The 14,832-nt window shown below is 33.1% G+C and overlaps 1 long non-coding RNA gene across 1 annotated transcript; it reads left to right on the forward strand.

Moving 5' to 3' along the window:
- The first annotated feature begins 983 nt into the window (after positions 1-983).
- On the forward strand, positions 984-14,225 carry LOC118197645 (uncharacterized). The gene is made up of 2 exons (XR_004759634.2): positions 984-1,165; positions 14,005-14,225. It is a non-coding gene; the product is annotated as an uncharacterized LOC118197645 (long non-coding RNA).
- The last annotated feature ends 607 nt before the right edge of the window (positions 14,226-14,832 follow it).

Genomic DNA, 14,832 nt, shown 5'->3' on the forward strand with positions numbered 1-14,832 from the left:
GTTTTCATACTCATAATAAATTTGCTTCAATTCTCGCTCCTTCCATTCACCTTATTCTCCTTAGCATCCTGTTATCTCAAATCTGCAGCTCTTTAAATTCTCCAAAACTAATGACACTACTAATAATTGTAAACACTACTAATAATTGTAAACTTCTCCTGTGCTTTTAATGACAGGAAAACGGATCGTTTTTATTTTTAATCTGCTTAAAAACAACGTGCTGTGCTATAAAGTACTAGAAAAATATTTCTTCAATTCTGAGTATTTTATACGCATTCTATACGTATTTTGATGATAAATTTAAAATGTCAGAATCTCTTACTTTCTTTGGTATAAATGTAGAGGTACGCACAATAAATTTCAATTTAAAACACATTGCATTTCATGTGAATTTATTGGGTGCTAATGCAGAGAACAGCACAGAATACATAATATTAATTTATTTATTACTGATTGTATTTCAGTGCCATAATTTTACTATTCAACTTAATCATAACTATAAATGGTATACGATTCTACTGCTTATATTTATATTATTGTTGCCTGTCTAATATACTTGCGATACATTTTGGAGCATGTTACTTATGGATACGAAACACTAATGTAATCCGGGGAAAATGCTTATTCTCCCTACTTGTGATTGCTATCGAATGTTAATGAACTTCCCTTGTCGCATTCAGTGTCGCATCATTCGCTGCACCGCTACAATGTGTTAAAGTTTAGGGTTTGGTCGCTTTCGGTGTCACTGATCTCTTTTATATTGGTTCCACTTTTTTATCTTGAAAACAAGCAAAAATAGTAACCAGGAACCGACCGTTTCTCTGAAGGTTCATTTGAATCCAAGAACCACCAGGTGTCGCCAGTTTCTTTATACTTCAATCCGTTTTATTTGCACCAACGTGAGCAGCTGCTGCATTTAGAAAGCATCAGGGGAATCTATTTATAAGTCAAAAGGTACCCTCCCAAAGCCCGGGAAAGTTTTCTCCCCTGAAATTCTACGGCTCGTGGAATTAAATGCACCCGAAAAGTGGCAGTTGGGGATTGGACATCGAGTAGAAGACGGCTATTGGAAATCTTCAGCTGCGCAGCTTAAAAAAATTGACGTGTTATGGTCACCTCTGAGCCCTAGAATCAATAAAAATGTCTCATTTTCGAAAGCCTTGGGGTATGAAAAATTATAAATATTGTTTTATCCCCAAGTAATTTAAAATTTACTTAGTATCCAGAAATTCCCTTTTTATCAATCACTCAAAATATTATAATATTAGTTATGTATTAAAATTATTTCTTGCTGTAAACTGATGCAAGTATCCTATATTTAAAATAGATTTATAATACTGTTAATAATATATGCACATCATATATAATAATATGCATAATATTTAATAAATAATATGCAGACATATATGCTCATTAAGTGCATTTCTTATCAAATAAAAAAGAATTATTTCTTTTTCATATCGAAAAATAAAGAAATAAATATTATACTTACCCGCGTTTTAACAGATACTACGCTAAAGCCACAAAACATTTTCACTTTATATCATGCAATTCACAGTTAAAAATAATTGTAAAGAAACAGACTTAAATGATTGCTTATTTGGATATAGCAAGCTCAGGGGGTTATATCAATAGGGAATCCCTACATGAAAGACTTTCTAAAGAAAAGTGGATTGTATTTACATTTATGCATGGGTGAAATCGTGAAAACACCGATGCAACCTGTCTAATCACCTGCATTTAAGTCTGGGTTGAACTATCTGTATTCAGTAATTTTAAGCATTTATGATTTCAGGACTCTGAATGAAAATCTACAGACCTGACCTTCAAGAGCGATCTTACATAGGGTTGCTCCTGAAAAAGTGGACCTCATGAAAATGCAATTTTTTTTGTGCTTTAATCCACGTATACTCTGTTGGTCCTTTTGCTGAGGCTATTAAGTTTCAGAAAAAAAGGGAACACGAAGAGTCAATTATACCTACGCTACGAATAGAACAACGAATCTTCAGTTACATGCTCAATGTCTTTTTTTGTACACTCCAGGTGCATATAGGATAGGAAGGCTATAATTCGCTATATTATGCTCTCATTTAAATTGCTACGAGGAAGAGATACCAGACCCAGGCAGCCAAGTCTAGGTATTAATGGCCACTTGGCCAAATCTAGGTTTTATCATTCACCCCATTAAGTTCGTGAGAATACAGTTAGCTAGAGTTTGTAATGTCTATTAGAACATTTTAAAAGTGAGAAACACAAAAAAATCAAAATATACATTCACTGGAATCTGAATCTCGTTATGAATCAATTGCTAGGTGCATGTGCTAACCATAGAGGCAGCGCATAAGACGAATGCCAAAATTCGTTACATATTGGTACTTATTTTTACGTCAAAATCTAGAAATTTACGTAAGGATTATCGTATAGAAGTGTATAGGTTATTATTGGACTTTTCTCTAAGTTTTAAGCATCTTGAACAGATTACTGAAGTAACAAATGACATTGCAATTTCGCGTTTTGCCATGTATCTGATATACGTCATATATGCCATTTGGATACGATTTCAAAATATTCTACAAGAAAATATTTTTTAAATCAATTACTTTAAAAGTCAAGTGTGTGTTTTATTAAAAAACAGTTAAAAATTAAGTCTTTTAAAAAAATCAGTTATTAATGTTTACAAGAAAATCTTATTTTCAGTTCTGTAATTTACAGTAGTGGCGCATTTATTAACATTTCACAACTGACATTAATGAAAAAAATTGAATTAAAATGCAAATGTTTCTGAATTTTAATTAGCAAAACTTTACTACCATTGTGCACTGCATGATAAGGAAGTTGGCCGTAAGTGTAGATGATTCTGGTCTTTTGTGGAGGTAGTTACCCTACAGAGTTGCTTTAGAGAAGACATTTTGTTTTCGCTATCAAATTTGCATGATACGTTAATGTGCAGTAATTAACTAGTACGTCTGAGAATATAAATTAAGGTATTTTTAAATATCGCCACATCTTCATTAAAGATCACCTAACATAAATATCTTTTCAGAAGGTCTAAAATCTTCTGTTAGCGGTTGTCTTAGAGAGGGCTAGTCGAACATAAAGTAATATTAAATTAGCAAAAAAGGTTTCACAAATTTCTGAGCCTCTAAGATGCAGAAAATGCATATTTATAAGTTTTTAAATTTGATGTATTTTAACAACTTCATTTTTTTATCACGATAAAATTTTAAAATGCAGAAATTTTGTTATCACCTTATTTTCTACGATGATGTTTCACACTAGGATGTTTTAGAACTGAAAAGTTCTCCATTTTCTTTTCTGTGAAAATGTTTTAGAAAATATATTTTTCATCTTGCGTTGATGTCTACGCGAAGTGTTTCCCACCGTGTTTTTACGTTTTTACTTATTTTTCAACTTTACTTATTTTTCAATCTTAAGGGTCTACAGATTATAAGGTTTTTCTGGAAACAAAACCTGAGAAAATTCAGCTCCGCTTTTGTGATGATTCGAACCCAGATATTCAAATTGTTAACTACTTATACCCCAGTAGTAGGCAAGGGGGGATGTGATAATTCCTTTCATTATTTTTCACTTAAAAGGCGTCTTGAGAGAGACATTAGCCCCAGTTTATCACATTTTACTTCGCTAAAGAGATTATTCTTCGAACTAAGAAACGAGAAAATCAACTGTTGTGTCACGGGATTCGAGCCACTGATATTCTCTTAATTGGATGTACTAATCACTCACAGGACGAAAACACGCACAGGGAAGTGCAATAGGTTTTTTTTACAAATCAATGACAAATTTCTAAATTAATTGCTAATTAATCGACCCAAAAATGTAGTCTATAAATATAATTCGTGCTGTTATTATATTTCTTCGAGTTACTGGTTCGTGGATAAAAGTAATCATTCCATATAAGAAAACAAAACTGGCATGACACTATTTTCAATAATAATACACGGCAAAAAGCTGTAAATAACTCAAGGAGAGCGCAGATATTAAGCAGATTATGAATCCGACAAATAAAAACCGGACAGTTTACAATTATGAATCGAACAAATAAAATTCTAACAGTTTTATTTTTATAATCAGTTACCATAGACTCCATTTTCCCTAGAAAGATTAGAAAATAGCGATTTTGGGCGCCATCCCATCTTGGGGTCGTCGGTAATGAAGCAGCAGATGAACTTAAAAAACTTTAGTTCCGACTTCTGCATTATAACAGGATAACCATTACCGGGATATATTATGAAGAAACAAGCATTCCACTTTTTGTGGAATGCTTGTTTTAGCTGTCCACACATGGTTTCTATTTATCTTCGGACATAATGCAAAAAAAATACGAAGCTTCAAGAAATCCGATGCTCTGCTGAAAAAATAGGATTACGCGGGAAAGTCCAAGTAACATTGAGGTAAAGGGCTATGTCGCTTAATTCGCAAGATATCGTTAGGATAGTTATGGTTTAGGCGACTAAATTTTTGTAGACAAATTTGGTGAAAAATTGGCAAATGTTTGGTAACCATTTGGCGACATTTGGGCCCGTTACATATATATCTGTAATTGCTAATGTAATTGAATAATTGTAGTTGATCCGTATACATAACTATAGCGGTACCCAGCCCTAGTATGTAACTTTAACCGTATGTGCCTTTTAGTAAATTCGAAAAATGGAAAGTACTGGAAATTTCCCGGCGGCTGGGGGAAAAATATATAAAACCGAAGAGAGCATCAGTTTTCAGTTTTTCAGTTTAGAGTATAGACTTCGAACTATTGAGACGTCTCCATGCGAGCTTAGATCTTTAGATGTACTTCGCATTCCGTTGTGTCTAAAGTTTTTACTTGTTTGAACTGTAACTACTGATCATGCTGCGTGATACTGAGAAGAGCTGTACGAGTACTTTTCTTCCGTAAAAATTCTGGAAATAAAAGATAGAGTAAATTATAAATATTGTAAATAAAGTAAATTATATAAAGTGTGAAAGATAAAGTAATCCTTTTGATAAAGTAAATTATATCAAGCTATCATCGACTTTGTGAACATTCAATACATAGTGAACCCGTACACACGTAACAGTACTTATATGCTGCGTGTAATATTCGGTCTACCGGAAAGTTATGTCCGTTTCATGACCACAATTTTCGACACGTAAGCACATGTTTATTTGCCGTATGTTCGGCTCTCTATTTTTATCACTTAATGTATACAAACTGAAGTAGCAAGTTAACTAAAACAAAGTTGATTCACGTTAGTCTTAAGTGTGAAGCGAGAGTGTACCCATAGCCACTGATAAAGTTCATTTACGACACTGTATTTTATACGAATTTCAACAAGGGAGAAATGCTACAGAAGCATGCAGAAATTTATTGAAAGTGTTTGGGGAAGATACAGTTTCTGATAAAACATCCAGAAGATGGTTCGAAAAATTTGAAACAGGTGATTCCGAACTTTCTGATAAGCCACGTTCTGGGCGATCATCTTTGATCGCCGACGGTGTTGTTAGGACCATATTGGAGCAGGATCCTTTTGTGACAGCATCGGAGATCGCAGAAAGGCTTAATTCAGCTCAGCAAACCATTTTGAACCCTATTCTGAAGATGGGATTGGTGTGAAAATACTCAAGATGGGTGCCACATGAATTAAGCCAGAAGAATTTGGATGACCGAGTCGTCATATGCATATCTCTGCTTCATCCGAAAAAGATAAAGCCCTTCTTGAACCGGATGATAACTGGGAATGAAAAATGGATCACCCACGGAAACATTGTAAGGGAAAGGGCATATTGTGAACCCAGAAAACCTAGCACTCCTACCTCTAAACCAAATTTGACCCTGAATAAGGAAAATGTTGTGTATATGGTGGGGCATTGGAGGACCAGTCATTATGAGCTTTTGAAACCGAACAAAAAACTCAGTTCGGAGAAGTACTGTCAGCAATTAGATAATTTAAAGACAACAGTCCAAGAAAAGAGGCCGGTGATTTTCAACAGGAAGCACATCGTACTGCATCATGATCATGTCAGGCCACATGCTGACTTGGAGACTCATAAAAGAATTGCAGAACTAGGCTGGGAAATTCTGTTACATACACCATATTTTCCGGACTTAGCACCCTATGACTATCACTTGTTTTTCCTTACAAAATTTTTTGAAGAGGCAAAAAATTCAAAACTGAAGTAGATATCAAAAAACACCGGCTCAATTTCTCGCATCCAAAGTTACAGACCGAATATATTACTAATATTACATATTTATGTAAAACATGTAGAATTGTTTTAATATAATAGTTAGTTTTTATCCTTTGTCTTATTCTTTTTATTTCCTTGTATAAAGTAAAGAAAGTCATAGCGAAATATCTTGAATATCATATTTCAAAAGAAACATCAATTTTGACCTTTCCCAAATCCATTCGAATGACTTTTTTTTTTTTTTTTTTTTTTTTTTGCTTGATGACTCTACGTACGGGCAGAAATTTAAAATGGATTCAAAAGAAATTTTTTTTGTGATGTCTTTGCGCACATACGTGTGTATTTCACATAACTGAAAAACGATATCGCTGTAAAGCGTTGAAATGTACATAGAACTGCTATCACATCTAGTTGTGCACTTCCCTTTTTGATTGCAATCGGCAGTACCAAACTTATATATATATGTTTATACACTCAGCCCTTTACCTAGTTTAAAAGTCTTTAGCCGGCCTGTATTTCGTGATATTTGGTCGTAGTCATAGGCTTCAAATTACAGAAGTGTTTTAAATGACGAAAATATTTATGTTTTGGAAGTTTTATACTCGTTATGAAAAAATAAAAACACAAGAAGTTTGACTCCGGTACGACAAAAATTTACCTTAATAACTAATTTTAAAAATGTACAACTTTTGATGTCATTTTCGCTAAATAAAATAGATAAATGTTTGCCTTAAGAGATCGTTAATTAAGTTAGAATAATTCGAGGAAACATATTTAAGTGAAGTGCAGCAAAAATTGTTCATATTTTAATAGGCCGTTCAAGGAGGCCATGTGGTGTCCACACAAGATTTTGTTTTAATACTGCTCATTTTTACAGTATTTGTAATGTGTAGCAAATATTCTGCAGTGTCACAGTACATTCTTGTTGTATTCACGTTTATGAATATTAGCCTTATCTTTCCCATTCCCGTGACTTTCTTCAACTTCCGATGTTTCTCTCTCTATGTTGCGTTTCTGGTTACCGACTGAGGAACTGGAAGTGTCTTATACTTCCGTTATGTTGTATGATTCAGATGTTTGCTTGCTTGGTTTCCAAGACGGCTCCTTTCTAGATGTGCATCGAAGCTTTCGATAAGCTGCTGAAAACCATGCAATACGGTTTCGAGAGCCAGGATAAGTCAGTGTCTAATTAGCCCGGAGAGTTTGCTGTTAAATGAGAGTTACCTGAATTGAGTTTTACTCTAAGAGTGATATAGGAAAATTAACGATTATTTCAGTTCGCTAAGGGTATCTGCCCTATTTAGCTTTAGTCTTGAGATACTTTCGGCTATTTATTTTGCTGTGTGTTAACATTAGTAATAATAAATTTTGCGTTTCTCTCCGCTGTTATAGAATATGCAGAGAGTATCTCTACTGCTGAAGATAAAGATTGCAGTGTGGTGCAGATACTGTAGTAAGCTATCGTAGATCGTAAAAATATCATCATTAATGACACTGCAATATTTTTAATTCAGGACACATTTTAGGCATACATTTTATACATACATTTTAGACTGTAATAATTATTTTTAAGCCTGAATGGGCTATTAGTCTCGAAACTGAATTTTACGTCGTCATAAACGGCTGTATCACACCAATTGTCGCCACAAAATGTTATCGCCCTGTATTACTTTTTAAAGAAATCAAAAAATGAAGAATCTGAATGTATGTATGTATGTTCCTCGCATTGTGAGAAAATGAAATTTTAAATAACGTGGTCTTCCAGGTAACCTGGCTAAATTTTGAATTCTGAATATCATGTTTTATATATTTTTTTTAATTTTAATGAACGTTTGATTAATGAACACAACGATTTAAAAGTGAGCGGTGGCAATACTGTACGAAATGAAAAAAAAAATTATCTCCGTTCTGTGAGACTGTCTATCGGAAATTCTAAACATTTGCTATTTTTAAATACTTTGTGATTTTGTTGTTGAATTGAATTTAATATGGCGTAAGAACGGACACCGTAATATTTAATTAATAAATTTAACACGCAAAACGCAAACCAAAAGACAAAAAATGAGTTTTGCAAGCAATCTTACTAAGAAAACGGAACATTTATATAATGAACTGAGAAAAACGCTAAATAAAATAGATAAATGTATGCCAACACTTCTTCGACAATTCTAAACATACGTCGCTGTGCTATTTAAAAAAAATTGTAAGAATTGTTTATAGTGTAAGTGCAAGAAAATGATGCTTGATAATAAAACTAAAATACAAAAATAAATGAGTTAGCAAGGATGACTGCAACAGCAGACTGGTAGACTGCGAGCTTAGCGAGAAAAACATGAAAAAAGAGCTAAAAAGAAAATTTTAATATATCTTTTGAACAAGCATTAAAATATGAACACTTTGTCAGATTCTTAGTCTAAAGGGGCAATTTGCCCTGAAGGACTATTAATTTCGTTTTGTCATTTTGCGATGAAAACTATAAACGGCAAATCACTTTTCAAATTGTTGCCACCAAATATTAGAGCCCTATATTATATTTAAAGAAATTGAATAATGAAGAATCTGCATCAACGTATGTATGTTGCTCGCACTGTGATAAAACGACGGAATTCTATGGAGGATTACGTTATCCAAAATTTAGATAACGTAATCTTCCATAGAATATGGGCATGTAGAAGTCCTAATTTGAGATCTGAAATTTGTTTTATTATCGATTTCATATATTGTAAAACTTCAATGAATTCTTCATTAACAAACTAAGCGATTTCAAAGCGAGCAATGGCAACACTGTACAAAAGAAAAAACATTTTTATCTCCAACGCACGAAACTCTGTATCGGAAATTCTAAAGATAAGCTCATTTTAAAATTCTTTTGCGATATTGCTGTTGAACTGAATTTTATGGTTTGAGTACGTAGCACATGATATTTAATAAATAAAGATAACACACATAATGGTAAAAAACAACCATTTGGATGTAATTTAAAATCTAAAATTTTCAGATTTTAAAAATTAAAAAAAATTTTTTTTATTAGTCCAAAAGGGCAACTTGTCCAGAAGGACTATTAATGTCGTTTTGGCATTTATGTTGATTCACTACAAGCGTGGTTTCACTTTTCATATTGTTGAAACCAAATATTATCATTCTGTATTTAAAGGACTTAAATAATGGAAAATCTAGCAGTTACTGCCAAAAGAAACAGGCGGAGCTCAGCCTCAGACCTGTTTCGTCTGCTCTCTTCAGCCACTGGTACGACAATTTCAAGGCAGACCGTGTACAGACGCTCAGGGCAGATTGGTCTATATGCTCGTAGACCTGTCAGATGCGTTCCACTCACTACAGCTCACTGTCGCCTGCGGTTAGCCTGGAGTAGAGAGCATGCATTGTGGACACCGCAACAGTGGGCTTGTGTGATGTTTTCCGACGAGTCCAGGTTTAGCTTGCAGTCTGATTCTCGCCGGACGTTCATATGGAGAGCTCCAGATACCCGTTACCACCAAGAAAACATCATTGAACGACACCGTTACGGTGGTGCAGGAGTGCTTGTTTGGGGTGGAATTATTCTGGGTTCCAGAACTGACTTGCATGTTGAAATTAGAACCATGACAAGCCAAATCTATCGGGATGTCATTCTGGAACAACATGTACGTTTGTTTCGGGGCGCCATGTGCGCACAATTTGTGTTTATGGATGACAACGCCCGTCCTCACCGTGCAAACATCGTAAGCGGATGCCTTCAATCGGAGGATATCGCCCGTATGGACTGGCCAGCATTCTCACCAGACTTGTATCCAGTAGAGCACGTGTGGGATATGCTTGGCCGACGAGTTGCAGCCCTTCAACCTCCTCCTACAGGTCAACCGGAAATTCGGAGAGCATTGCTTTATGAGTGGTGTAATATCCCCCAAGATCAGATCGATAATATGATACTTAGCATGCCTAGGCGTTGTACCAACTGTATTGCATCGTCTGGGAGACATACAATGTATTAACAATCATACCAACCATGTAATATTTTTTTTTTTTTTTTTTTTGTAAATAAGTTTTTTTTTTTTTTTTTTTTTTTTTGTAATTTGCTCCAGGGAGAAAAAATTCCTAATTTTTTTAATAATATCAAACATATAGCATCTTTTTTTGCTCTTTACCTTTTGTTTAATAAATAAGCTTTACAAATAAGTCAAATTTGTTTTGCTTCTAACTCTTCCTTTGCCTGATTTTGCATTATCCTTAATTTATGGACATGAGTGTAAATAAACCAAACCAATCCTCGCATTGTGATAAAACAATGGGTCATAGTGCCAACAAATTTTTAATAACGTAATCCTCCTGCGAATATGGGCATTTGGAAGCCCAAATTTAAAATTTGGAATTTTGTTTATTATCGTTTTCATATTTTGTAAAACTTTAACGAGTTTTTGATTAACAAACTCAAGGATTTCAAAGCGAGCAATGGCAATACTCTACGGGAAAAAAAAAAAAACCTTTTTATCTCCAGCGCGAGGAACTGTGTGTATCGGAAATACTAAAGATATCCGCATTTTAAAATTGTTTTGTGTCATTACTATTGAACTGAATTTCACGGTTTAAGTGCAAAGAACATGATATTTAATAAATAAAAGTAGTACACAAAACGTTAAAAAAACGCTCGTTTGGACGTAATTTAAAATATGAAACCTTTCAGATTTTTTTTTAAATTTTTGTTTTGATTCAAGTCAAATATATTCAGCCAGATCGGAAAACTTGTGAATTAATACACGCGCAAGAGCAATTGAAAGTAGGTGAAGATTATCTGCAACAGCGGATCGTAGCTGATAAGTTTTCTTTTGTACTAGTTAGTTAAGGGTAAAACCATGTCTTTGAATTTATGATAATTGAAATTTGAAAAGCAATTCATCGAAGGTGTTAAAAGGTATTATCAATAAGTAATCCAGCTATTTATAATTTCTCATCATAGCTTTACCGCACTTGGGGAATACCAAAAAATTTCTTACACTTTTAAAAATAGTTCCACAAGAAAACTATAAGTTATTATTATTATTTAACTAGCAGAGAAATTTTATAGCTTAAACTTCTATTAATTTATATTCCGTTTCCCAGCAAAACGAAAAAAACTGGACCTTATATACAAAGACTTTATTTTAATTACATATATTTTGAGTGCAGTTTAGTTAATCATTAATTGGAAAACAAATATTGCAGTTTTAATTAGAACTGCAATGTTTCTCACCAGAAAACCGAATAACATCGCAAAGAGAAACGTTCAGCAAATTAGTTGTGAAAGTTTTTAACCAGCAATTATTTAATTAGCTGCAGAATACGTTTATTTAAATTAATTATTAATCTTAAAGATATTAAAAATTCCTACACACAGAAATTACCATAACATCAGAAATTCTTGTACAACTGTCCTTATTTATCAAGTTTTCGACTACGTTAATTTAACGGATATTTACTAATTAATAAGTTTAAGACTAATTTAAATATTTCATTATGAATTATTGCTACATACTTTATTTTTCGAGAGAGTTTTATACAGCGTGAATGAACTCTTTTTTGCCTCTTTCTACGAATCTGAATAATTTTTACATAGTGTTCACAATTACCTGTTGAGCTTCTCTAATTCCTTTTTCCACCTATGTTAACTATTTCTATATAATTTCAATTTTCCTTAAAGTTAAGATATTCAACATTGCATGACACGTTTGATGTTTTGTACGCTACTTTTTTTGGTAGGGAATTAACAATAAACGAAATTAAGCCAAAGATAGAGAAAAACATGAAATCAATTTTGGAACTTATTCATAACATCTAATTTGTTGAAATAAAACAAACATACGTTTGAATTAAAGTAAATTACTCTAGAGAATTCCATATAAATTGATACTCATTCTCAATAAATAACTGATGAAAACTTGCGGAGTTTAAAAGATATTTCGTCGAATGTTTTGCTCTAAATATTTATTTTTTGATTATTTACCCCAGATACTTAAACGTTTTCGATAGCGAATTTCATACCTTTGTATTATTTGGCTTTTAAGTGTTAAGAAACATGAGAAAGTATTTATCAAACACGTAGTCACGTTATAAATACCTTACACAAACTACAACATCTACGAATATAAAAAAACAAATAACATAGATTGAAGATAAATATTTACCTGCTTTTAATTTAAAATGCTAAATTCCCGGCAAAAGAAAGTAGGTGGTTCATTAGTCATTCACGAAAAAATAAAATATATTTAATTAATCCTATTGCATTGTTAACGAATGTTTTAATTCTTGCAGGGATTATAAATACTGTAATTAAGTGTAGTTACACTAATTTATTTTCAGTTCTTCGAAACTAAATTATTTATCTCTTCAGTAACTAAAAATGTTTATTTTCAATAATGAGAAATTCAGTTATTAAAATTTTTTGTTTTCAGTAATTAAAATTTTTTTATGAATTAAAAATGATTTACTTCTGTAATTTTTACTGCGTAAGTGCGAAGAAAATTATGCTTAATAATAAAGTTAAAAAGTAAAAAAGAAATGGGTTAGCAGGAGTGAGTGCAACAGCAGGCTGGTTTGCTGCGAGCTGAGCGAAAGCTTAATAAAACCTTGACATACGCTTTTGGGCCACCGTTAAAATCTGAACCCTTTCAAATTTTTAAAGTTTAAGATTATTTAAAATGACTAGTTTCATTTTAAATTTTATATTCAGTGCTTTTTAACTGCATATCCTTTTTATGTATCACCGAAAATCTTTCCTTGTTCCAGGAACTTCAGCCATACAATCTCAAAACTTACATGTTTAAATCTATGATCCCGCTTGTTAACAGACTGTGCAAAAGCTGAGAACTATACTCAGAGCTCATCTCGTGACAAGTGGATTTAAGTGCTTAGTATTTGGCTATTTGGGAATGGTTTGAGGTGTCCACTGGTGCCTTAAGATTACGGGGACCGTTATGAAGTGGACGTACCGCGTGTTTTAATTCTTTGGGTTGCGCGTAACTATAGAAAATGCGTGTGCACGCAAAGAAAGACAAATCGAAAAGAAAAGGGCAAATAAAACGTGTTTCTCAACATTACCTTACCACTAGAGTACTACAAGCTTTCCCTGAGCAAAATATAAAGAGGTTCAGAGGCAAGTGCATTCGAATGAGTAAAAAGGGAAAGAAATTAATTAATTAGGTTAATTGATGATTAGATGATTACGTTAAATAATTACTTTCACTTAAGGCAAAGCATATAAGTGTAATCTGCCTAAGTTTAAAGGCTTTTCCACGGAGAATATAGATGGTTTTTACGTTACGTGAGGGGAAGAAGCACAAAAAAGAGCCATATAGTTGCTAGGATTACGCCTGGATCGAATAACCAGTATTCGGTTGTCTTATGCCTTTGGCCCTGGTGGGAAGAACCAAAGTTGAAACCGTATACCTTTTAGACAAGTAGAAAGGGTTCCAGTTAAAGTTGAAACCGTATACCTTTTAGACAAGTAGAAAGTAGTGAAAGAATATCATTCGAATTCAGAGTTGAACGAAGTTATAAATATGTTCAGTGACAAAGCCATACAATATTTAATGGCCATTCTAACAAGAGAGTTAAGCAACTTCTTAAACCGTGGCCCTCCATTCCCTGAAAGAGGAAGTGCAAGAATAAGTACTCCTAATTTGGAACAAGTAGAACACTCAAATTAGAATTTTAAAAAACGGCGAAACTGTATACACATTAAATAGGTAATTTTTTTGTAATTAACAAGTTAATAAATTCCTTTCCTTTGATTTTCAATGATTGCGATATTTTAAATATTCTCTAAATTTCATAATGGTCTTTTTCCAGATTCTGAACTTTGTACGGATACAATCTACCATTCTGTTAAGTCAGCTGCACATTCAACTTTCCTAATTATTTATGGATAATTTAAAGCATAAGGAGCAGCAGAGACAACGTCAAGAGCGAGCGAGATTCAAGTTACGAGGAAGTAGAAATGAAGAAATTTTATTAGATATTTCAGTATGTAAGTTTCTTATAAAGAAATAAAATTCTGATAGTTACCTCTAGTTTATCTGTGACTACTTTTGATTTGTGTTGTTCTTATTGTAAACGCGTCTTTCGGAAATTAAATTATTCGCACAATTTTCCCTCTAGATATTTAGAGGATAAAATTAGCAGAGAAAAGGGGGGACAAAGAAATACTGCATTTCAGCACATTTTTATCCTTATGTAAGATACTGCAAGTTATATATTATATTATTATTCGAACACATTTGAGCCTATGGGGAAAAGGGAAGAAGAATATATTTTTTTCTGAAAAAGTAATGACGCAAACAGAAGTTAAAATATCGGGTAAAAGGAAGCAACAATATTTGATTAAATGTTCAATATTAGGAAGTAAACAAAACATTTTCCAGTTAAATCGCCCAATTCAGTTGACTGATTACGCACTTGTATGATTACTTTTATTTTTTTCACTACTCAAGCATTTTTGTTAGCATAAGTAATTGCTGCAAGATTTACGTTTAAAGCGCAAAATTGTGTGTTGCTAAAGGAATTAATGACATTGACTTTATTTACTGTGCCTTGGTTTTCTGTTTAAAATTTCGATCTCTTCAATTGGTTACCTTAACCCTCGTGATTGCTGACGTCAATCAGCATAGCTTTTCTGTG

Source organism: Stegodyphus dumicola, chromosome 9, assembly GCF_044657685.1.
Source record: "Stegodyphus dumicola isolate Sdum_Otavi_A_Nest chromosome 9, ASM4465768v1".
Classification (NCBI taxonomy): domain Eukaryota; kingdom Metazoa; phylum Arthropoda; class Arachnida; order Araneae; family Eresidae; genus Stegodyphus; species Stegodyphus dumicola.